Source organism: Episyrphus balteatus, chromosome 3 (genome assembly GCF_945859705.1).
Source record: "Episyrphus balteatus chromosome 3, idEpiBalt1.1, whole genome shotgun sequence".
NCBI classification, from domain to species: domain Eukaryota; kingdom Metazoa; phylum Arthropoda; class Insecta; order Diptera; family Syrphidae; genus Episyrphus; species Episyrphus balteatus.
Genome location: NC_079136.1, coordinates 4,269,868 through 4,294,789, shown reverse-complemented (window position 1 = coordinate 4,294,789; position 24,922 = coordinate 4,269,868). Strand labels below are relative to the sequence as shown.

Sequence of the window (24,922 nt, the reverse complement as noted above, 5' to 3'; positions counted from 1 at the left end):
CTATGGTGGTAATTGGGTTAAATATTTAGCCGGTGAAAAGAAAAAAATTTCAGCTGTCAAAAATTTAGCCTGCCCTTCAGCTCTGTAAATTGGGATACAATTTCGATGTGGCTTAATAGTTTTTTTTTTTTTTTTTAGCTGCAAAACAAAAGAACTAATGATGTTAAAAACATTTATAAATCTTTACAACAAAAGTGAATTTTATCTTTGTTTACCGTTCACTAACAATTTTTTATTCATCATCAATAAAGGGAAATAAATTAAAAAATATTAATTTTCTCTTAATACATTCTCATAATGTTGTATTGCTTTCTTAATTTTTACTTTATATTTTCAATTCCTGGCAGGGGCGAACGTTGAGTTGTCGGGGCCCAAGGGCAAGACTAAATTTTGGGGCCCCTTTGATATAGAAAATAAGAACAAATAAAAAAGTACGTATACGCCCACTTATTTTTTTTTTTGGGCCCCTGATGTACATATCATTTGTTGGTCGCTAAGATTATGGAAGTAATATTTTATGGGGTCCCAAGGTAATATGTAATTTTTCTTTCAAAAAAGCTATTTATTTTTTTGGGACCCCTGAGGTAATATTTTTTTTTTTAGATGAAATATTATTAGGCTGGCTACCAATTCACTGAAAAATATAATTTGTCTCCCTTGTGTCCGAAGTGATTCATGTCAAATATCTTATCTTTTTGCTCCGATACTTTTATAACTAGTTGCCTTTTCTTCATTGTCTTCTTATGGGGCCCTGACGTGTTGGGGGCCCCGGGGCACCACCCCACTTGCCCCAATGGTATGTACGCCCCTGGATTCATTCTTTGGAAAAAATACACAAACCTTCTGTCAAAAATTTATCTTCATTTAAATAAAAAATGTTCACCACAGTTTTATGACCTAATGAACATCTTAAGTTTTCGGACTAGAGTGTCGAACGCAACGTTGTCGAAAATTCCAAAATTCGTCTTCCTCTTTTTATGTTTTTCATTCCATTCTCTTTGTATGTCTCTGTATAAAGACATAAAGAGCTACAACGTTAGCTTTTTCCGAATCAAATTTTTTTAGAACAAAAAATGTTTGTGGATAACACTGTGCAAGTCCAAATTCTTGACAGGCGCTCAAATAACTGTTTCGCCCTATTTCGGACCCGAGAAATCCATTGGCGTCATTAGTTTTTCGATTTATCGGTACGACTTTGAACAAAATTTTTTTTTTAAGTTTTTTCAATTATTTTGAGAGTTTCCCACTGTTTTTAGTCATTTTTCAACTAAAAACAATACTTATATTGCTAAAAATTCTGCTCAAACGTTATTTGCTACCAGTAGAAATACATTATAAACAATTTTGAACAATTTATTTGAAAGTTTAGTGATTTTTTTTGAAAAAATTAAAAATAAATCGAAATTTTTTACATTGTTCATCGTTTTTTCGCTGTTTTTGTTCTCTTTTGCACAAATACATTGCATGTTTTCCATTAAAAATTAATTTAACAGTTAATTTAGTGTTGGTTAAACTTCGACAGTCTATCTATATCATCGATAACAAAAAAAAAACGAGTATATCGATACTTCACAAAACTATCGATAGTTGCAATACTTCCAAATTATTTTACCACAAGGCTACCGATATTATCGATAGCTTTGAAATTAATTAAACACAATTTGAACTACAAGTTAAGTTTTCGTTTGACATTGGATGTAAACAACGAATTAACATAGTGTTTGGTAGATATCTATAGTTTCCATTGTCGATTGTATCGATAGTTTTAAGAAAAAACTATCGATAATATCAGTAGCCTTGTGGTAAAATAATTTGGAAGTATTGCAACTATCGATAGTTTTGTGAAGTATCGATATACCCGTTTTTTTTTGTTATCGATGATATAGATAGACTGTCGAAGTTTAACCAACACTAAATTAACTGTTAAATTAATTTTTAATGGAAAACATGCAATGTATTTGTGCAAAAGAGAACAAAAACAGCGAAAAAACGATGAACAATGTAAAAAATTTCGATTTTTTTTTAATTTTTTCAAAAAAAATCACTAAACTTTCAAATAAATTGTTCAAAATTGTTTATAATGTCTTTCTACTGGTAGCAAATAACGTTTGAGCAGAATAATTAGCAATATAAACATTGTTTTTTGATTGAAAAATGACTAAAAACAGTGGAAAATTCTCAAAATAATTGAAATAATCAATAGAAAAAATCAAAAAATTTATTTTTGGATTTTCAAAAAAAAAATCTAAACCCTCTTTTCCAAATCTGGATTTTTAATGATTAGAATTTTTTGAATTTTTGGTTTACGGCTTTGTTTAATAATAATAACTAATACCAAATGCATTTTTAACCAACTTCATTAATTTTTTTTTCTAAACTGTATTTCATTTTTGTTTTTTTTTTTTTTTTTTTCTTCTAAAAATGCAACTGAATGAAATAATTTAGGTAGCTGGAACATTTTTTTTATTTCTTTGACGAATGAATCTAACTTTTTCGTTTTTTTTTTATTTACGATTACCACATTTCTATAAAGTTTTAAAAATTCAAGCAATTTAAAAGAATATACAAACAATGTGAATCCATGTAAACAAGTACGTAGGCGTATTTGAAAATATGCGGCATATGCAACCGAAGAGCTTCCTGAAGAAAACAAAAACAGAAACCATACTAACATTCTTTAACAAAGTCCATGGAGTGAAGAAATAATAAATGCCCTTTGGTACTTAGCAAAAAATAGATATTTACAAAACACCCACTTTAAAAATGTTAGCTAGACAAGGTGGAATAAAAAAATCAAATCACCCTTAAAAGTCACAGACGTATGAGACATTCGAGTATAATAGTCGAGGGAAATAATTGTGACTTTACGAAATCAGGATCAAATTAAAATTCAAGTGCAACACAATATTGAAAAAGTGTGATTACACAAATTGTCCTTTAAAAATTTAAACTTCCAACAAATAATTTAAAATTGTATTTGAATTTGTTTCAAAGAACGAATCAACAGATCCTTGAATTTAATTTGTATTTTACTTTTAAAAGTTCACAGACAAATAGAAAGTTAACTTGTGCACGAGGAATAACTTAATTATGGTAAAGGTACATAATTTTCTATTCCACGCGTGTGAATATATTTATAATAATTATTGGTTGTTACCAAAAAGCCTATTGAAGACAAATTGTCGTTCTTGGTGATGAATTATATATTTATATCTTCTTTTTTACATAGAAACTCGCATACCTCCCAAAATTAAAGTTCAACCACCCATGCAAAGAGGGGAAACCATACAAAAAATTACAAAAAGCTACGTAACGTCCGTATTTTAATTACAAAAGTTTGTCTGCACCTTGTTTTTTATTTTGAAGAAAGTTAAGAAATGAGGATAGAAGAAAATTTTTGTTCTAGAAAAAAAAAAGTAATTTTTATTGTGAACCAAATAAAATAAGAGGAAGGAAAAGGTCAAGAGGAACCATTAGTTTTATATTGTTTAAGCGTAGCTTGTTATATATACCTATTAAACACTTGATGAAAAGTTAGAATGGTTATGGTAATAATACTTGAAAAAAGTAGGTACCCATTATGATTTTGTTCAAAAAGTACACATTATATCTTGAAAAGTTTTGGAGGTTTGAATTTATTAGTTAACATTTTAAGACTTCAATATACACTCCTGCCCAAATTTAACGCACATCATATTTATTTTACAGAAAATTCCTACTATTACTTTGTCTCACAGTATCGTGGTTATTTTCTCAAATAAGACAGGAGTGATCTTAAATTGAAGGTATGGAGTAAAATGTTTGTGGGGAAGATTTGGAGAGATATGCTGAAGTCTATCTGTCAACCCGCTAACCTTTTAGAGATGAGTCATAAATTTTCATGAAGTAAACTCTGCTTTACAACACCTACGGAGTTAGTGAGCTCTCCTAGACCTACTTTAAATACCCAAAAATACTTGACTGATACTTGCCAAAAAAAAGAGCTCTATAGCTTAAATTTTTAAGACTTTTTATTTAGAAATTTGGAAAATGTAGGTACCTACTATATAGCTACAAAAAAAAACAAAATTAAAAAAAAATAAAATTCGTTTTTAAAAAAAATAAAATAAAATCTGAAATCAAATTGTTCTCCAGAACAAGTATGCAGTTTTGATTGATATATTAAGATACATTTTTAGAAAAGAAATTTTCAAAATCGTTAGAGCCGTTTTTTCAAAAACTAATTTTTTATATAAATAATTTTTTGGAAAAAAAGTTTTAAAATAAAATTGGTATGCCATTTTGTAGAAATCACTAAATCAACATCTAAAAACAAAATTTCAAAAAAATTCAATGTTCTGTTTTCGAAAATTTGATTTTTCAAAAAAAAAATCCAATCCAAAAGACTGACAGACAGACAGACAGACAGACAGACAGACAGACAGACAGACGGACTTCCGGGACCCACTTTTTTGGCATTCTCTACCATCGTAATGTCATGGAATAATGTTATCTCAACTTTTTTTTTTTTGTACGAATGCATAACTTGATATATAGTACCTACCTATATCGCAAGTAAAAATATAACCCTTAATTTTTACATTATAATTTTTGAACAACAACAACATCTTGAAGGTGCTACCACCAAGTGTTTATGGCTAGAGTTACAATTTTTACGTTGGATCTTATTCCACCTTGACACAATGAAATAAAACCGGGTCGGCAGTATTTTACTCCTTCAGTTTTATTTTTAAATATTTCAGATGTCTACGTATTTAAATTCACGTTTAAATTTTAAATTCACGGGAAAAATAGTTAATAACTATTTTAAATGTTTAAAATAATATTCAAAGTTATTTCGCTTTCGTAAAGCTGAATTTTGAAATTTGGACTTATTCGCTCCGCGTAATTTTACGGCACCAATAAAATTTGTCAATAATTTTTCTAAGCAATTTTGAATGTTGAACTTTTAACAAAAATCTGAACAATTAATGACTGTCCTTTTTAATTTTTAATATAAGCAAATTGTAGCTTTTTAAAATTGTTATTTTTCTAAACATTTTTAGCTAGTATGGTTTTTGAGACTATTTAAATTCGTGCTCTACGCTGGCTGAAGTCCAAACTCATTTTTTAACTTAAATTTTGCAAGGCTTCTAATGCAATCACGCCATATTTTATTGTCTTGAGTATATTTACTTTTTTAAAAAAATAATATTATTCTCAAAGATATTGGAAATACAAATTTTTTATATTTAAAAAACAAAACATATTATGAAAAAGTATATATTTCGGATTAAAAATCAAAAAGAATTTCATTAAAAACTAGTTTTTGAGACTTTTACGTTCTGCATTTCACTTTTTTAACCATTCACTTGCCGAAAGTGAAAATAGGTATTCTGTATTTTCTCATTCATTTAAATTTTTTTTGATCGAATTCAATTCACTTAATTTCTGTTTTGGTGCCTTTTTCAATGAATCTGCAATTTTTGGACAAAGTACGAATAAATCTGTAAGCAAAGTTCGAAAGAAATAAAGTGTTTTTTTTTAAAGATTACTCAACACTTCGTTGTTTGTGTAAAGTGTTTGGAACACAAGAACTTTGAAGAAAACACTATTTTGAATGTGAAAGGAGGAGACAGTTGTAGTACGAAGTCGAGAGCAGTTAAATGCTACTATACCACTTTCAGTACCGCAGCACAGTGCTTTTCTCTCGATCAAAGATGAATAAAAATAATCATTCTTATCAAAAAACAAAACCGACTTCCATGGATCCAAACTGGGTTTTATGTTTTTTTTTTTAATAGTTTATATGGCCAGAACTGAACGAAGTTCAGCAGCAAGTTTCCAATACAAAAAGAACGATCGTTCACTCACGAACGAAATTGGTTCACTCGATCCAAAGTTATGAGGTAACAAACATAAAAAAAAAAACACGAATTGGAAACCTCCTCCTTTTTGGAAGTCGGAAAAATAGAAAAAATTTTCGTACATTCACCATATAAAACATTTTGGAAAAATTTTCCAGCCCCCTCCAAATTTTTTTCTGGATACGCCACTGTTAGTTGCCACAATCCACAGAAAAATGCTAAACAATAAGAATATTTACCGTTAATTTTGGTTCTAGAAATGTCTCCTCTAGAGAATATGGACAATATTGATCTCAAAGTTAAAAATAGAACAGGTTTGAACAATTTATATAGGACCAATTTAGTATGGTATCCAAATTATTTGAATGCAGTTTTTTTCTGTAAAATTAATAAATATATAGTGCAACATAAATGTATTCTCTCATTCCAATGCTCTGAATAAAATAAAACTCACAAATTAAAACAAAATTCTACATATTTCTCATGATGTTAATCTGTTCAAAATTGTACATATTTGACAATTAATGCAATCGCAAATCTCACTTAATCTGCTGTATCTTTGTATCTCTTAAATTCAAGCTCAGCTCTTTATTATTCTAAAAATTAAATGGCGATGGCTTAGAGGTTTTCTAAAAATAAATATGTTTTTAAATTTATTTAAAAATAGCCAAAAACATTATAATCTACCAAATTAATTTTAAAGAGCAAAAACAAATGGCCTCTAGCCTTTTTTGTGATTATATCCCCACTCATTAAATACTTTTACTAAATTCTATCTAATATGTAGTATTACAGACCACCAACAGACACCATCAATGTGGCGATTTCGTTTTTGTATATTTTTAGTCTTTTAATTACTTTCAATTGGTCGCATCCCACTTAATACCCACACACATACTAACACCATTAATGTCTACGATGTAAAATTATTTTTAAAAATGTAATTTCAGTGAAGTTAACCCATCTCTTATTTTTTATTAGCAAGTTAAAATGCAATAAATTTTGCTGGAGAAAATTTTAAATAAAAATAGGCTTTAACTTTTACAGAAAAATATGTTTTTTTATTAAATAATCTAAATTTTCAAAAAATAAAATAAAAGTAAATCATGTTTCACACCATTCGAACCGGAGCTATAATTTAATTCAATTTTTTATTTTTTTTTTATTTTTGATTCAAAGAAAAACATTTTTCATAGATATAAATTTGATTCGAAAAAGTTGACCTAAAATATTTTTTCATGGCATTAAATATCTTTTCGCAACCTTTTTGAATTGGCTTAATATATTTTTGAGTTGAATTTCAAATGTTACTTTGAATAAATCGTGAGCCAAATTCATTTCTAAAGATATGGAATTCGTTTGACCTTTTATGGATTTTATTTTCTCAATAAAATCATTCAAGTCCTAAGTTTTTTTTCTTTTAACTTTTTTTTTACAGAACAAAGCTGTCAGTTACAACGGGTTATTTTGTATGAGAATAAAGCCAAAACCCTTAAGTAATGGTTTGGAAGGAAACTTTTTTACAAAGGGTTTTTTTTTATTGATTTGGAATTTCACATGTATGTGAAGGGTCTTTTTTTACCCATTTACTAGATTAAATTGATGTATTTTAAATTACCTTGAAGGTTCTCTTTGAAATGTCACACTTTACTTAAAATTTGAGGCATTTCTTTTTTGTTAATTTTCACAATGTCCTTTTTTGTTTTTCGCCTTTTGAGTATTATACCTTCAACCTTTAACAGATCAGGACCACACACGTGAACTATAAATGTCATTAATTAATACAAAAATTCATAAGGGTAAAAGGTATTAAAACGTACTTACTATTTTTTTAATAACAAATTCTTCGCACACATTTTGATTGCTTAACTATAATTTCATTAAAATTATCTTTTTTTCATCATCCTTGTCAAAAGTTCAAACTTGCTGCATGTTTTTCAATTCAACATCAAAGTAATCTCTTTTCTAATTGGAAAATTCTTTGAGACGAAAGGAGTTAAAATCCTCTTTACTCTCGTTGTATTTTTCTTCATTTCATACGATTTATGGTTGATACAAGAACGTCAGAGTGAAGTAGTGCGTGGATTGTAATTTATATTTTGAAGAAAATATTAATTTTCACATCTTCACAGAGGGAACGTGTGTTTTAATTTTTAGAAGCTTACAAATTGAAAACTAATTTTTTTTCACAGAGATTTTGAAAATTTTAATTGAATACAAATTAAAATTTTTTAAATGTTTGCTTTGATAAATTATGTATAAGGTAAAGTAATTTTTGAAGGTTAAGGTAGACAGACAGTGGATCAAATTTTATAGAAGCATGACATTTCAAATCACAATTAAAATGGATTGAAGTTTGAGAGTAATATGAACAAGAACATACAGTTTTTAAATAAAATACAAAAGCTTTTATGGATCGATATAAAATGCAGAAATAATTGTTTAATAATGCGTTCATTAATAAACTAAAAGATTCTGTTTCAAAACAAAAAAATAAATTTTTTATAAGAACTTCAAATTTTATATCGAAGACCGTGCTAGCAATTTCAATAGTGTAGGTGAGTGGATAAGGAGTGGGACTTATTTTTGAAATTCAATTTTGAATTAATTTTGTTCAAAAAAAAGGTTGTCTGTAAAGCCCGTTTACGGACGATGATTTTACGTGATAACGTCGTAAAATGAGTTAATTGACTTTACTTATTTCAAACAATCATAACTTACAAGAAAAAGCTAAAAAAAAAATACCTTTTTTTATTTTCTCATTATATTAATTTTTTATTTTAAAAGGTTACAAAAAAAATTATGCAATTTAAAAGCCAAGTATTTCTTCTTAGGAATAAAACCATTTTTAAATTTTTACAATGCGCAAAAAGTATAAAAATAATTTATTGAAAACAATCATTTTCATCAAAAAAAACATAAATTTTTATCTTCTCACGTCATTAATTCCATTTTTTCCCTAACAACCTATAACAAATTTAATACCAGCTTATTGTGTTAGCTCAAAGATCAGGTCTATGAGACATCTACAAAAAGAGCTAGAATTTTTTTAACTCGATCGAATTTCATTAAAAAAAGCAAAAAAACATGAATTTTTATGTTCTCACGCTATGGAATCAATTTTTTTGTATGACAACCTAAACAAAATTTTATACCATGTGAAAGCTTATTATTTCACCTTTCATATGACGTATCAATCTCATTTCAAAGAGAAGTAAGTATTTTTTAAAGTCAACCATGTCGAATTTCCAGACTGAGATTACGGTACTTCCCACACTGCTGGCTCTTCGGAGGACAACAGATCTCCACTGGTGTTTTGAGGTTTTTCGCAAGTTTCTTGATTTAACATTGTGTAGCTAGTCTACCGTTTTGTGTGATATACCAAATGAAAGGTAATTGTATCATAGAAGTTTAATAAAATTTCAATCTGCTATTGGTCAAAAGTTATAACCTGTTGAATTCTAAAATTTTATTTTACCGTTATCTCAAAATTGTGTTTACGAAAATAATTGAAACTTAGCACACATTTATTCATGGGTATGGTCTATCATTACTCCATATACTTTATTCCTTTATCTATTAAAGAAAAAAGATAAAATTTAAAAACGATGAAAATCGGTTAAAAACGGTCAAAAAACGTGTTTTTTAAAAACTTGTTTCTTCCGTTTTTCAGTCAAAACTCACTAAACGATTTCAATTTATTGCACATAAAGCTAAAACCTACATGTCCTATAAGTTTGAGATTTTTTGAATGCTCCAAAAAAAAGCTTAAAATCAAAAACTACCCAAAAATACCCCTAAAAAACAAGGAGTTTTCAAAAATTCATATTTCGAAACGCAGAGTGTTGGAAAAAAATCCGTATTAGACACCTAATTTTGTTTTTCCTCATCTTTCACCTGGCACCTTTAGAATTGTCAAAAAAAATGTTCCCTACCCAAAATCATCATTTATTCATAGCCCCAACACGTGTGCAACGTTCAAACAAAACGTTATAGCTTAGTTTAAAATTTTTTTAGAATTTTTTCTTAAATGCAGTTATTCTTAAATTAGTCTCATCTATCTATAGCAAAAAGAAATCAACTCTCTAGAACTTCGCGTTTAGATTTTAGCTCAAATTTCATCTTTAGGTTTTACCTATTAAATGACGGAATTTTTAAAAATCCTTCATTTTGATTAAGCTTTAGGTTATTATCTTTCAAATAAGTAGGTCTGTTTAATGAAGAAAAATTGGAACAGAAAAGATCAGAACAGCACAAATTCTTGAAAACTGTCAGAACAAAAAAGATCAGAAAAGTACACCTTCCTATTTTATAGGGTTGAATTTTGCCTATCAGTTTTGAAACTAAAAATTAAAATAATTATTTTGTTATGACTTTTCATTTAAATAAATTATAATTAATCAGAATATTTTGTTAACATTTTGAATTTTTCTTCATATTAAGAAGATTCTAAACAAATTGTCATTATTTTGAATTTATTTAAATATATTTTTGTAAGAATAAAACAAATTAGTTGCTGTTTGACACTTCTCACTCGTTTGCTCTACCTCAAAAATAGGAGCAGAAAAACTTGAACTAATCTGTGCTGGAAAACTTCATGGAACACAAAATGACAGTTTGTAGAACAGTTTAGGGCAAGGTTTTTCAAACCTGTACTTTTCGGATCTTTTCTGTGCGGATCAGATTCATTAAACAGACCTATTTATAGAAGATTTTTGTATGTATAATGGTTTATTTTTAATTTTTAATTGAAATTTTTGCCGCGAAATGGTTCATCGATTTATAAGACGTTATCACGTCAAAAAAAAGAATCCTGATTGTTGCTCAGTGATCAGCACGTTTGGGAGTAAATGCCCGCAGCTGAGATGAATATAATTCATGACAATAAGCCTAACACATATCTTGGCCTCAAACATAGAACAATGCAAAACCGTCAGACATGCTGAAAACAATGTTTTAAATAATGCAGTACTTAAATTTGGTTTGAAAATGTTTTTCACGAATCATAAAAGTGTTTAATAGACTATAGGGAGTGTTTTTTAATTGCTAAAGACGGTGCTTAGTTAGTATTAAAATTATTAAATAATTTTTTTTTTTTTGTAAAAATCGTAAAAGATTTTTAACTGTCTAAATCAAGATCAAAAATAGAGATAGCCTAGGCATAGGCAGGTCTATCAACTGGCAAACTCATGTATTTCAACTGATAAAATGGAAATATAATAGTTTTGATTTACGACTTTTACATCTTGGTCTTGGTTATAAAACTTCTTACATTAAGATATTCATCGAATTACATTTAGGCGACAATATAATGACTAAAACAAAAAGAAAAGTACGCAAACATGATTGGGCGAAGAATTAAACTGGTAGAAAATTAAGAAAGAAGTCAAAAAGGAAAAGAAAAATTGCTTCGATATATAGAGATCAGACCATAATGAATATCCCTATTTTTGTTTTATCTCATTTATGATAACTCTTTCGAAATAAACTAAAAAAGCCGATGAAACGAATAAGCTTGCTTTCGCTTGCAGCAATCCCATTTTTCACCCATAAAAACATGCATTTTGAAACGAAAGTTGCATTAATCCAAAAGAGATTTGTATTTCTTTAAATAACATGATAATAAAGCTATATTTTATTTTCCAGTGGTAATGTTAAGTCACTATGGCGTATACGTATCATTTTGCTCCGTAGATAAACCTAAACAGTTTACCTACATGAAGTTTCTATGGATGACCAATAGATTTGTTATGGCAATTTTCTCCTCCATTTCCCGATAGTAGTCAAGGTTGTCCTGTGTAATGAATTATGTTTTTTAAGTTATATTTTTTATAATGCGTTATACACGTGCGTTATTTACGATTAAGTAACCATTTCGAAACATTAGTTTGGGTTGTTTATGCTCTAAGTGAATTTTCATTTGACACATAAGCATTGTTTCTTTAATACCCGTTATTAAATAAAGGAGGAGGCTATTTCGTAAAAAGTGAATTAAAGAACGAATGCAGTATTATTATGCTACATTTTTTTAAAGTAAAAATTGTTGCAAAAAATGTTTTTCTTTGATTATAAGAGATTTTAAGAAAATATAAATGCTTGGAAAAAATACACCGTGAATTTATATCATAACAGTGAATTGCTTGCCAAACATGACACATAGCAGCACAATTCGGGCAAATGTTTGTTTTCTACTTTCAAAGTCAACGGCTTAAATTGTTGTGTATGTTTATTCCCATCTTCAGATAAATTACATTTTCTAAATGGAGTTTACCATTTTACTAATCATAATATTCAAATTATAACAAAGTTTAACAAAGATTTAATTACAATCATTAGCTAGATGACAGATACTTGAAATAAAATGTAAATAGTTTTGTTTTAAAATTAATTTCTACAAATAACAAGTTAATTTTAATGCAATTAAATTAATTTTTATAAATATTCTACAACTTTACGTACCCCTCAAACCCTAAAAAAAACCACTTGAGTAATTTCTCACGACCTTGTTTTCCATTTATCTTTTACCTCGTGTCAACGTTTCTCTTCCTCTATTCACCCATAACTTCATAGCCAGAATATATTATCCGGGTGAAAAAGGATGGCTGATTGTGGCACTTTATGTCCTTACTTCAGCAAATAACTGTTTACTATTGGCCTGTTTATTTTTTTTTTTAATTATAAATTCAAAGTGCTGGGCTATTCAAAAATAAAATACCCAAACGAGGTCGTAATTACTTGTTTTTGCTTTCAAAATATAAAAAAAAAATTTTTAATGTTGGTTTTTTCATTTCTATCTGTTTCATTAGAAAATTTTACTTTTCACAAAGAATTTGTAATTCAATTTAAAAATTTAAAAAATATTACGGTAAAAAAACAATAGTATGACTTTTAGAAGCTCTTGATAGCTTAAACGTGCTTAGATTTCTAACAAACATTTTAAATAGTAAACACGCTTAATAAGAATTGTTCCATTCTAAAGGTTTATTCAATAAAGTTGGTATTTTATACTCAAATTTATATCATGGATATATTTTTCTATATACGAAACCAATACACAACCTATTAGAGTAAGAGACGAAAAAGGTAAAAGGATATTATAAACAACCTCCGAGTAAGTGTCCCATTGTATGATGGAGTGAGCTAGCTGTATACCATCTAGGGAGTCCTATCCGGCATGAATAAGTAATGCGTCCCTAACCTACCATATTCCCTGACAAGATCTACTATTATAAACGGTGGAATTGGGACCCTCTGCATCCGTTTTGTCAAACAAAAAAGTAACGCAACGGGCCGTGTATAAAAGTTTAATCTTGGATGTTTGTCTCTGAATCTGGATGCTTGCGTGACATTTTGATTAAAATACCTGATATCCTTGATTTCATCGTGCGTAATAAATACACCCAGGCTTCACAGTCTTTTCAAAATGTATACTTTGATTTCGAAATGGTATTCATTTATTTAACTTAATATACCAAAACAAAAGGAAATGAATAACAAAAAAAAAAAAAAACAATATACACAAACAAACAAAAAAAAAACGAATGAAAATGACACAAGAATAGAATTGTATCGTTAAACTTTTAGGCGGGCTCATTTATTTTGCAGGTGATGGTAAAGGGAATAAAACAGGATATTTTTTTTTTCTTGTGTTCTGTTTTGGATGAGGGTGCTATGGGCTGGGCATACAAATTATAGGTGAATTGCAATTTGTTATTCAAATATTCAGAACAAAAATCTGCTTTTTGGGAGTTTTTAATATGGACAAAAATATGATGATGGTTGGTGTTTTTTTTTTTTTTTTTTTTCTGTTAAACATCAAACATATATGAGTCTTTGAGTCTTTACTTTACCGCAAAAAATATCATTTATTTATATTAGCTTCGTTAAACAAACAGGTAGGATAGAAGTATGAATGCATTAAAAAAGTAATGCCTCAGCAAACAGAATATCAAACATTTTATTTTTAGTTTTATTTTTATTTATTAACGGGGGATCTATTTTACGATCATGATTTAAGCTGTGGGATAAGCCTCAGGACAATTTTAATATAACTCTTTACTCTGGGTATGTAGAAAATAGAGTTTGTTGCACTTATAACACTGAGTCAAAAAAGTAAGTAATTGCATATTTAAACAGTAAGGACTTCTTGATTCTTTCGACCACAAAGGGGTTCTGTGGAGCGCAACAGTTGATTAAGTCTGAAGAGAAAGAAGAAACAACTACATCATTTTACATGTTCTGTGAGTCACTACGGCGTATTCGTAACATTTTTTTCTTTCAAATTAAGTTTTATGCAATTAGCTAAAACAAAAAAATTTAGTATTCAATCATAAGTTAAAAACGTGTAAACATTGGGGTTTTTTTTAATAAGATATGTGTGCAAAATATATTTTTCATCTGAGTACAGTTGAATTTAATTTTGAAAATATGTAAACATTTTTGACATCAATTCAGAATATAAAACTGAAAAGCGGTAATTTTTAATATTTTTTCTTTTCATATTTCAAATCAAAAGTTATACACCCGTATTGTGACTTACAACTATCAATCGATACTGAAATTTGAGATTTTTAAACCCAATTTATAGGAAAACTGGTCTACTTTTTAAAGGAATTTTGTAATTAGATTTCATTTAATACAGTTAGGACCATTCTCTGCTTTCAAAAGTGTTTTCTAATTGAGTAATAAGTTATTGAAATTTAATTTTTATCAACTATCGATTGATAGTTGTAATTCACTAAGGCCCAATATATTCACCCTCCATTAAATATTGGATTTCATCGTTTTAGTTAACAACGCCATTAAACTATTGACGCAATTAAATACACGACATTAAATATTCTATTTATTCACTCGCCTTTAGTTAAATACTTTGTTTTTAATGGAAACTTTAAGTTTAAAACTCTGTTAAAAAAATCCCAGGGAATTTTAATTTATTTTGATACAAAAAATCTGTTAAAAGCTATAAATTCTGTCAAGTTAAACAGATATATTTTTTTTTTATATTTTAAAAAGGATGAAGAAGCACATATATGTTGATATTTTAAAGTGGGATATCCTCCTAAAACGAATTACTACATTATGCACAAGCACATGCATCGGTATAAAATAACCGTCGAATGTAACTTAGAAGAAAAGACAACTGGTTTTGGTATATAAGCGATTTTCATCGGAAAACGCAATTCAAGAATCAACTGGCTAGCTTGTTTTTGGCAGTAGATTGGAGACAAAAGGGACACACAGAAAAAAATCGGCAATAGATTAACCAGAATTTGATCTTTATCCGTCACAATATTTACACAAATGTTAGGCCTATCTTTGAAGAATGTAACCCATACCCATATTTTAATAGACATTTTGATCGGCCCGTTTTCCTTTATTTATTCCTTCCATCATTCGATTGAGTTCTTATAAATTTTTTGGTCAACCACGCGACGTTACTTAAAACCAAGAAAATAGACATTTACCCATATTTAAGTTTTTTTTAATAATTGCTCAGGTCAATTGACAAACTTTCAAATAACAAATAATAAAATATAGGTCGTTTCAAATCAAAAGTCCTGACTCAGAGTTTATTTTCTCCTTTCCAATAAAATTTGGAAAAAATAAACAAAAAACTCAATTTTATTAGCTCATTGCGACAAATCAACTCAAAAATAACAACAAATCATGTTTGTTTGAATGAAAGAAATGCTAGAGAAAAAAATAAACAAACGAAAAATCTGAATTTGTTTATTACTGATTTCTATGGTGACGACTCCAAAATAATTGAAAAATAAAAATAAAATATTTACTGTCCAATTATACAAATGAAAAAATGTGAATGGAATTTTAAGTTATGAATTGCTATCATATAAACTGGACATTTCTGGTCCATCTTCACCTAGTCCTATAACAATATCTTTGGCAAGTTATCCCAACTGCCTTCAAATCATAAATAATTAAATAATTGTATGTTTTTTGTTTTGCCCGCGGATTTGGAGTGATGCAAGCCGGGAAGACTTGCCTCCGCTTCCTGATTATAACCCAGTGAATCTCACAGACGGATCAATTAATTAAAATAGTGATATCAAAAACTGTTCCTTATTATTTTATCGTAATTTTAGAAAAAGTTCAGCTGCCTCATAAATGCTTCCTTCCAGTAAGCGAATGAGTTTTTTTTATTTCTGCTCAATTTTCCATGGGACTTTTGATTTGAAACGACCTATAGTATATAATTTGACATTTAACGCTAATGGAGATTGAATAAATAGAAATTCTTGGCGTTTTCGATTGGTTTCACTCAAGGATTCACTCATTCTGAAATCCAATAAAACAGTTTGAATCCATTCCACTCAATTTTGTTTTTTTTTTTTGTGCTTGTGTAAAATTTCAAATGTCAAATATTTTTAGTATTTTTTTTTTTTCTTGCAAACGAAAAACATTGAAAAATTATAATTTTGAAGACTACGCTGAAGAAGATGATGATATCAATTGTTCCATGGCATTTATTTATCCGTTTTTGTTTTGTAATTAATTCAATTTCAAAAAATAATAAATTCTTGAATGAAAAACCAAAAATTTTGACGGAGTTTTTTTTTTTGACATGTGAGTGTTCATGTATTAGTGCTTCTTAAGTGGGTTCTGAATTGAAATCGAGAAGAGAATTTCTCTTCTGAGAATCGTCCTAGCTGTCATTTCAAAGACAATAAAACGGTTTTAGAAGGCTTCTGAATGATTCCGGACGCTTCCGGAGAGCCAATCGAAAACGACATTAAATTTCAAATGTCAAATATTTATATTAATTTATTTTTTTTTTTTTTTCAAATGAAATGTTTTAAATTTTTTAAAAAGTGGTAATGTTGAAGAAATTAATAGGGAAGTTGGTTTCCAAAATATTTTAGGCAAGTTTGAAAATTAATTAAAAAATTTTTTTCGGAAAAAAATTAATATATTTAAAAAAATAAAAAAAATATTGATTGAGTGATTAATTTGACTTTTAAATATTCGTGTATTAGTGCTTCTCGAGTGAATTCCGATTTTAAATCGAGAAGAGAATTTCTCTTCTGAGAAGCGTTCTGCTGTCATATTCGTGCAAATAAAACGCTTTCAGAAGGCTTCTGAATGATTCCGGACGCTTCCGGAGAGCCAATCAAAAACGACATCTGTTTAAAACCTTCATTAGCTCTAAAAATTCCTCTTAAAAGGTCGAATTTGGTGTTTTAACTAAAACGACTTTTAAATTTAATGCTCAATTAGTTACTGATGCCAAACTTCAAAAATATCCTTAAAAGAGACTGAATTAAACGAATTTGGTTTTTAATTTTAAAATTCCCTTTTTTAATGGCGATTTAAGTTTAATGGAGAGTCAATAAATTGAGCCTAAGGCTGATAAATTCGATCAATTAAATAAAAAGTCTAAACGTGGAGCGGAACTAAAGAATCAATTTTGAGGTGCTATAATAAAAAAAACTCCCGTGCTTCCTTCCTTTTTCAATAAAAAAAAATATTTTTCTAGCCTTTGGTAAAAGTGGCTTCCATAGAAGCATTTTCTAGATTCCTAAATTTTTCACAAACCAATTAGCTGATTTCAACGAAATTTTTTATAAAATTTTTAAAAACATATTTTTCGACAAAAAAAAAAAATTTTTTTTTGAAAACTCAATTTTTTGAAGAAGAATGGATGTTTTTTTTTAATTTCTTTATAAAGTATTATTATACTATTTTCATAAAAATGGTATGGTAACTTTTTTTTTTGCAAAGATGTTATTTAAAATAAGGAAAATTTGTTTTCTGAAAATTGATTCTTATAAAATATTTATACAGGGTGTCCCTAAAGTTAACGTCGAAATGAAAACGGTAGATAGGGTAAGTGGTGACAGTTATCAGAAAAATAATAAAACAAATCGCAGCCATATATTTTGTGAGTTATGGGCATTTGAAAAAAAAGGTCGAAAAAATGGTCACCCTTTCAGAACCTTTCAGAACACAAAAACTTAAATAATATGGGAAAATTACCTAATAAAAAAGTCAGATTTCTTAAGAAAAAAAAAATTATCTAGGTTTTTTATGAAATATTCTCAACAATGTTATACCATTTTGAAAAGAGAATTGAAGACACCAACTTTTAAGGTAAATTGCCGAAACATCGTACAGCATTCTTTTTACACCACGGTTCATTGAATTAGAGTCATGTAAAATTTTTTAGTACTTAGTTGGGCAAAAAAGTAATATTTGCTTTAAAACTGATGCAGCTGAGTTAAAATTTTTGAATGCATTTGGTAGGTTATTTAAGGTTGCGTAGCAAAAGAAAAAAATGAGAAAACTTAAGATTTGTAGTCACGGCACATGAAAAACCGTCACAGAGAGACCATTTTTTCGACTTTTTTTCAAATGCCCATAACTCACAAAATATATGGCTGCGATTTTTTTTATTATTTTTCTGATAACTGTCACCACTTACCCTATCTACCGTTTTCATTTCGACGTTAACTTTAGGGACACCCTGTATACATCAAATTCGTATCAATTCGGAGTATCAATAAATTTTATATAAAAAGCGACTTATATTTACAATTTTTCAAAAAAAAATTTTAAACAAGACATTAAATAATTCTGTTAGATCTTTTTAAACAAATTTACAGCTATAGTAACTTAAATTTTCAACTCAAAGCTAAAATTTTGAGGTTTTTTTTTTTTTGCAAAGGCCTTGCAAGAACCTTGACTGAAACTCAAGAGAACCACTACATTATTTCCATGATAATTACTACTTTTTGCACTACCTCTAAGGCTTTGAATTCATAACACATAGTAAAATCTTTTCCTTTCTGCAATTTTCCTCGGAAATAAAAATATGAAGAGAAAAGAATTTTCTTCAGAAAATATTCCTATTTCCAAGAACTGAAACAATGCTTATTTTCTTAGAATAACTTCTAAGCTCGTGCATTTAAATATTTAACAAGAATAACACCTTAAAGGTTCAGATAAAATAATATTATGTGTTTCAAAAGAAAAAAAAAAATAGGAAAAATGTTGAATTTATGGATACGCAAAAAAAGTAGTTCCTATGGGACACCTTTTATAATATTTCTTAGACTTAATCAGAAAAGCCTCATTATTTGTTCACTTTTAATAACATCAAAATTATCTTATAAACCAGTTAATAATCCCATCATTATTTAAAAGACTGAATTTTAAAAATATACAAAAATTCCAAATTTTATTTTTATTCAAACTTAAACTTAAAGTAAAGTATAAACATAATTCCTTTAAAAAACTTTTATCAAAACAATAAAACAACTACCTACCACCTACCTACTTTTCTTCAAATAATAAACGACATTATAATGTTAATAAATTCAAATATTTTTTATAGCACTTCTCAAGAGAGAGTAACTACCCTCTATTAAAGCCACTTTTATAGACATCATCATACTTACATATACGAACAACTTACACCATCTTCAGAACTAATCTCTCTACTTTTCAACAAAACCCCATACACTTGTTCTTTTTTTTCAACTTTTCTTTCTTTTTTTTGTATAAGTAATCGTGGTGGAGAACATTTTCGACAAACTAATTGTTATGCATGACGGCGTACAAGCAAAAGGATTTCCTTTCTTTCTTCCAAAAAGAAGAGAACCTCTTTTCGCAAAATTTCACCTCTTTTTCATATAAAAGCTATACTCTCGTAGTCGTATAAGTATATATTCCCAAATCAAATACTGATGGTCCTTCATCAACAAAAAACATTCACTTAACGGCTTTCAAAGTGTTTATTTTGCTATCAATTTGGTATAATACCTTAGCAAGTTTAGAAGAGAGAAGAAAAAAAAGTGTTAAGGCTCTTGGGAAGCAAAGGTGTCTCAAAATGGAAATGTGTTTGTGTATTTTCTCAATAAAAATGTGTCTATTAGTTTTATTGTTAAAATAAAAGCCTCATCAATGGAAATTTCATTCATTTTTGGAGGAATAGAAAAAATAAAAACATTAGAAAAGCAGTCGTGCTCAGAAAAATTTTGAAACCCTCATGAGACCTCTCTGCAGCAAGAAAATCTGTAATATCAAACTCTGAAACTCTAGAAGATAACAAAGCAAACAGTGATAACGACAGCAACAAAAACTCTGAGCCAACCAACTGAACCTAAAATAGAATGTCCTGGAATTCCTCTCGAACCAAAATCCCAACTCCCAAAAACCCTTGATGGAAAATCAAATTTATTCGCTTTCGTCGTCGTCGTCGTTGTCGTGCGTTGTCCTTGTTGTTCTCGTCATTGTATCGTGTCGTTGTCGTTGTCCTAGCCCATTGTGATATCGTCTTCCTTTCGAGAAAGAGGAGCTCTCTCTATCTATATCGATTATCGTATAATAAATTATAATTTCACCTGTGTACCTACACGGCAGAATGTCAAATATGTTATTTACCTGTCTTACCACCACACAGGATAATAAACTCGCTCTCTTGTTCTTTTTTTTATATTTTATGGATGGTAGATAAGAGATAGCAGCAAAACCAAACCATTGATAGAGTCAACGACGACGATGACGATGTTTGCCGTGAGTCCTGAAGAAGGACTCATTCTCATTCAGAGGGGAACATTAACAGACAAGGCCGAGAAGGGTCGGTATAGAGTGAAGCCCTAATACTTAAGCTATACAACACTACATATATACATTTTAACACGCCATAAACGAATTTCATAAATACCTTTTTTCTTTGGGTGAAGACGATAATTTCCGTTTCTCCAAGGATATTTCACTATATCTTTTTGTTTTACTTGAAAGAAAATTTAATTTTTTTTTTCTCTCACACCAACTGATAACAGGTTTCAAAAACTTTTTTAAAACACCACTCGTTTGACACTCGAAAAAAATTTTTCAAAAATTTAAATTCGAGAGAGTATAGATTTTTTGACGAGATAAAAGGAAATTAAAAAATAAAAATTCTTAATTATCCTTGATTATAATCAGCCCCACTTTGACACATCATTAAAAATATTAAATTTGAATATTACACCGCGACGACCGATAAGAAGAACAAGAAGAAGAAAAAAGCAGACACAGACACAACTTTCAACTTTCTGTGATAAGAATCATTGACTTTTCCCCGATAAGTCTATACGTCTCACACGCTGTCGTCACACACCTGAGTCTAGAAACGAATTGAATATTGAATGGCACTGTGATGATGTATTTTACTCGCCGCCGCACAGGATATAACACGCCGCTCTCTATGTAGCATGTACAATGGAGGGACTTTTATTTTTACAAAAGGACCTGTGTCCTGTAATCGTAAACCTGTATCTCTGCAAAACTTATCTCAAGAGTTGAAAGTTTTCGCTCGATTCGCTTTTGTTCGCTCTCAGAATTTGGTTTTGGAGAGAAATATAACACTCTTATCGGTGTGTAATGAATGGAGGAGCTTTTAAGGACTTTGTGTATTATAGGGTTGCCAATTAGCAATACTTTGGGTATAGTAGTAAATTTCAGCTTAAGTTCAAGGCAAATATGAAAAATTGGTCAGGTGCACATGTACTCATGTTTTGTTCGTTGTAATTTATTTTTTGAGTGCGTTTCATTTTATCGATATCAATTTTGCCTATATCTAAACTGTTGATAAAGAAAAGTGTACAAAGAAAGGACACATAGAGTTATCGCTGATAGATAAAGAAGCTTTAACAATTGGGTAGTATGTACGTGAAGGACCTTCAAAAACAATTTTGTGTACTGGTTACCTAAAGATAATGTACTGTTATCTTTTTAAGTAAAAAAAAAATAATCCATAAACTATGGGGAAGCCCAAAAATGCATAAGACAAAATACCCCATTATCAAGGTTGTAAAAATATCAATTAAAAAAATGCATTTGAATACAAAAAAAAATTGAATTAAAAATTAAAAAAAAAAAAACAATATTTATTGCGATTGAAAAATATTTGCACTAAGCAAATTCTTTTGTTGCGACTGGTTGCGACTGAAAAGTATTGCTATTGAAAAAAAAAAATATTTATTGGAAATATTTTGCATAAAAAAAAATGTATTGCAAATAAAAAAAATTGCATTGAAAATAAAATTTGTATTGTAAATAAAAGAAAAATTTATTGAAAGTAAAAAATTTTCTGCATTGAAAAAAAAACTAAATGCAATATTTGTGCATTAAAATTTAGCTATTTGGAATCGTATTAGCTTCAATCTTATAGTTGAAATAGAAATTCTATGAATATTAAAAAAAATATATTTAATGCACACATTTTGCATTGAATTTTTTTTCAATGCAGAACATTCAATGCAAATATTTTTCAGTCGCAGTAAAAATTTTGTTTTCTATGCAAAAGCAAATATTCATATTTATGTCATATTTATTGGCAAACAAATTCAAAAAACTAAATTTTTTAAAGTTTTATGCATTTGTACAGCGAACCGGAAGTGCACTTTTTAAACTTCAAATTGAAATAGAAAATGACTGATAGGAGGAACAAAATTAATTTTTGCGCAAAAAAATTTGTTTTGCTAAACTACAAGAAAAATATTAAAAATGTGATTTCTTTGAAAATTTTGCCCATTACATACATATATATGAGATTGAGTCTTATTTTAGCCGAATATTGAATAACAAGAAAACTGATCGAACTACAAAATCGAAGTTTCGTGTTTCATCTGAATCTAAGTTACTTCAAATTTCTGCAAAAAACATTTTTTTTTAGGAAACTTTTTAAATAAAACCTTGAATACTTTTGAAAGTGTTGGAGCAGCAAAATTGGAATTTGCAACAAAAATGTTGTTTCAAAAGCTTCTATTATCAGCGAAAGAAAAAACTTAAAAAAGTTTTTTTTTTAATGTCTCCATTGGAGACATCAAACCGGTGCACTTCTGAAACTTTAATTTGAAATAAAAAATGGCTAAGTGGAGCTCCAAAACTAGATTTTGCTCAATGAATTAGCATTAAATTAGCTACAGTTTTGGGCATCAAAAAAATAATAATTTTCCTGTTTTTTTGGTGCGCTAACTTCAGTCTTATTTTAGCGGAATTTTGAATAACAGAAAAAAACTGTTAAGCCTATAAAAACCAAATTTTGGGGAACACATGGAAAACATTTAAAAAGCTTTAAATTTGTATGTAATTATATGTTTTTGAATCATTTCAAATTCACTTACTCAAAAACCATGCGAGCTACAAAATTTTGGTTTGCACAGCAAATTAGCATTTAATTAGCTACAATTATTGAGGATAATTTTTCTTTAAGTCAAAGTAAGGGACGTCGATCGACGACTTCCAAGCACCAATTCTTTGATTATTGACGTCTTGCATTTGAAGTAACTAGTCTTTCCGGACGCTCTGTATCTTAAGCGTTTTCCCGATCCTCTTTCAACATTTTTTTATCATTCATCATATCATAAACTCGTGCTCTGTAGAGGGTCTGATAGCCGAAGGCCTTTCTTAACAGTTTCCGAAGACTTAAGTTTAACTCGAAAACAAAATTTAATGCAACTTCTTTGCTCAATAACATCAAATATTTAAAAAAAAATCGAAGAATTCTATTTCGGTTGCTTAAAAAAATCAACTGTCGTGAAATTTGGCACACATTTTTATTATTTTACCAACCTAAAAATATAATCATTTATTCCTATCGAAATACGAATGCTGTCCAAATATTCTGTTTCGCACCGTTTTTTCTCATAGACAAGTCCGCGTTTTTACATTTAAATATCCCATTGTTGAATATCTCAGAATACAAATTTTTTTTCACAGTAGTTTGAAGAAATTAAACTGCTTTTCTTTCACTAACACTGAAAAGGTTTTGGTAAGACTTTCAATAAAACACTGCTTAAAAAATTTAAAAAGTAAAATCTTGTTACCAAATGTCTTGAGGCTTCAACTTTCAAAATGATTTTTTTGTAAATTGCGTTGCTTTAGTATCGGTTCAATTATTTAGACTACAATTACCAAACTCCAGCCCGTTAAATTACGAATGAAGCGTAAACTTCATTTTCTTTTCTTGGCAAAGTGTTTTATATATTAATATGCTTTGTTTTAAAATTACGAAAATATTTAATGTCAATTTTTAAGTCTTAGCGCTACATTTCACTGAAAAAAATATATCCACTGTGGCGTATACGTACTATTTTTTTTTTTTTTTTTTTCATTTCACTGTATTTGATTTATTTTTATAAATATTTAACTGTCATAAAGACTGGAAGTTCAAATGATACGTGAACTCAAATTAATACAAACGATGGCAACCCTTTTAATAGTTATAATTATATTTAAAAAAGAAATAATGCTCAGAGAAAATTGTTTTAAAAATAAAAAAGTCCCACAGGCTTTACAACCAAGAAATGGCTCAGAGAAAGCCATCCAACCAACCTTGAAGGACTTGCGCTCAAGAAACCCTACAAAACAAAGTACGTTTGTATATATTTTTTTTTTCTTTGTCATCTTTCAATGAGTAGACAGCATGAATGGCAGTAGATAGACTCCCGTCTACTTCAGCAGGTGCAACTTGTGAAGAGCACATCGCACTCGGCAAAAAGCTCTTTTTCCTTTTACTGAGTGTGAATACAGCTGTTTGTTGAGGTTTTTATTCTGTCGCGCTGTTTCGTCCTCCCAGCTTAATTGGTTGATTGCCCCCAAAAGGCTTTTGTTGAGCCATCCCAAGAAACCACAAATCGGCTGCATAGTTGATGAACTCGTCGGTCGTGTCGTTTTCGAGAAATGAGTTGAACCGTGTGAGGTTACCGCATACAAGGACGTGTGCGAAGAGGCAGCCGAGTCAGTGGTGGCGGTGAGGCAACAGCGAAGGAGACAGTGGCAATATTATATAGTATTGTGGTGGTGGATCGGATTCGGATGTACTGTCGTCCTTTGACAAACCATAGAGGGTGTTAAGTTGAGGCAGCGTGAATGTGTTTTCAAAAGCTCTCGGATGTTCATTTAATGGGGTTTTGGCGAAGCTGCTGTATTGAATTTTGCTGAAGCGGCTAAAGTCGGATTACTGTAGCATGACAGTGCCTCTGAATGCATTGATGGTTTCTAGGCAGTAATTTGTCAGGTTAATGGTGACATTGAATCGTTTGATTTTTTTTTTTTTTTTACACAAA

General features: G+C 29.1%; 1 protein-coding gene across 1 annotated transcript in view; it reads right to left on the bottom strand.

The window, feature by feature from the left end:
• LOC129917181 (octopamine receptor beta-1R-like) overlaps positions 1 to 21,093 on the bottom strand; it is a 122,075-nt gene extending 100,982 nt beyond the window's left edge. Inside the window, exon 1 of the mRNA XM_055997570.1 lies at positions 20,533 to 21,093. The gene's annotated coding sequence lies outside the window, so the exon portion shown is untranslated. The remainder of the gene's footprint in view (positions 1 to 20,532) is intronic.
• Positions 21,094 to 24,922: the final 3,829 nt, after the last annotated feature.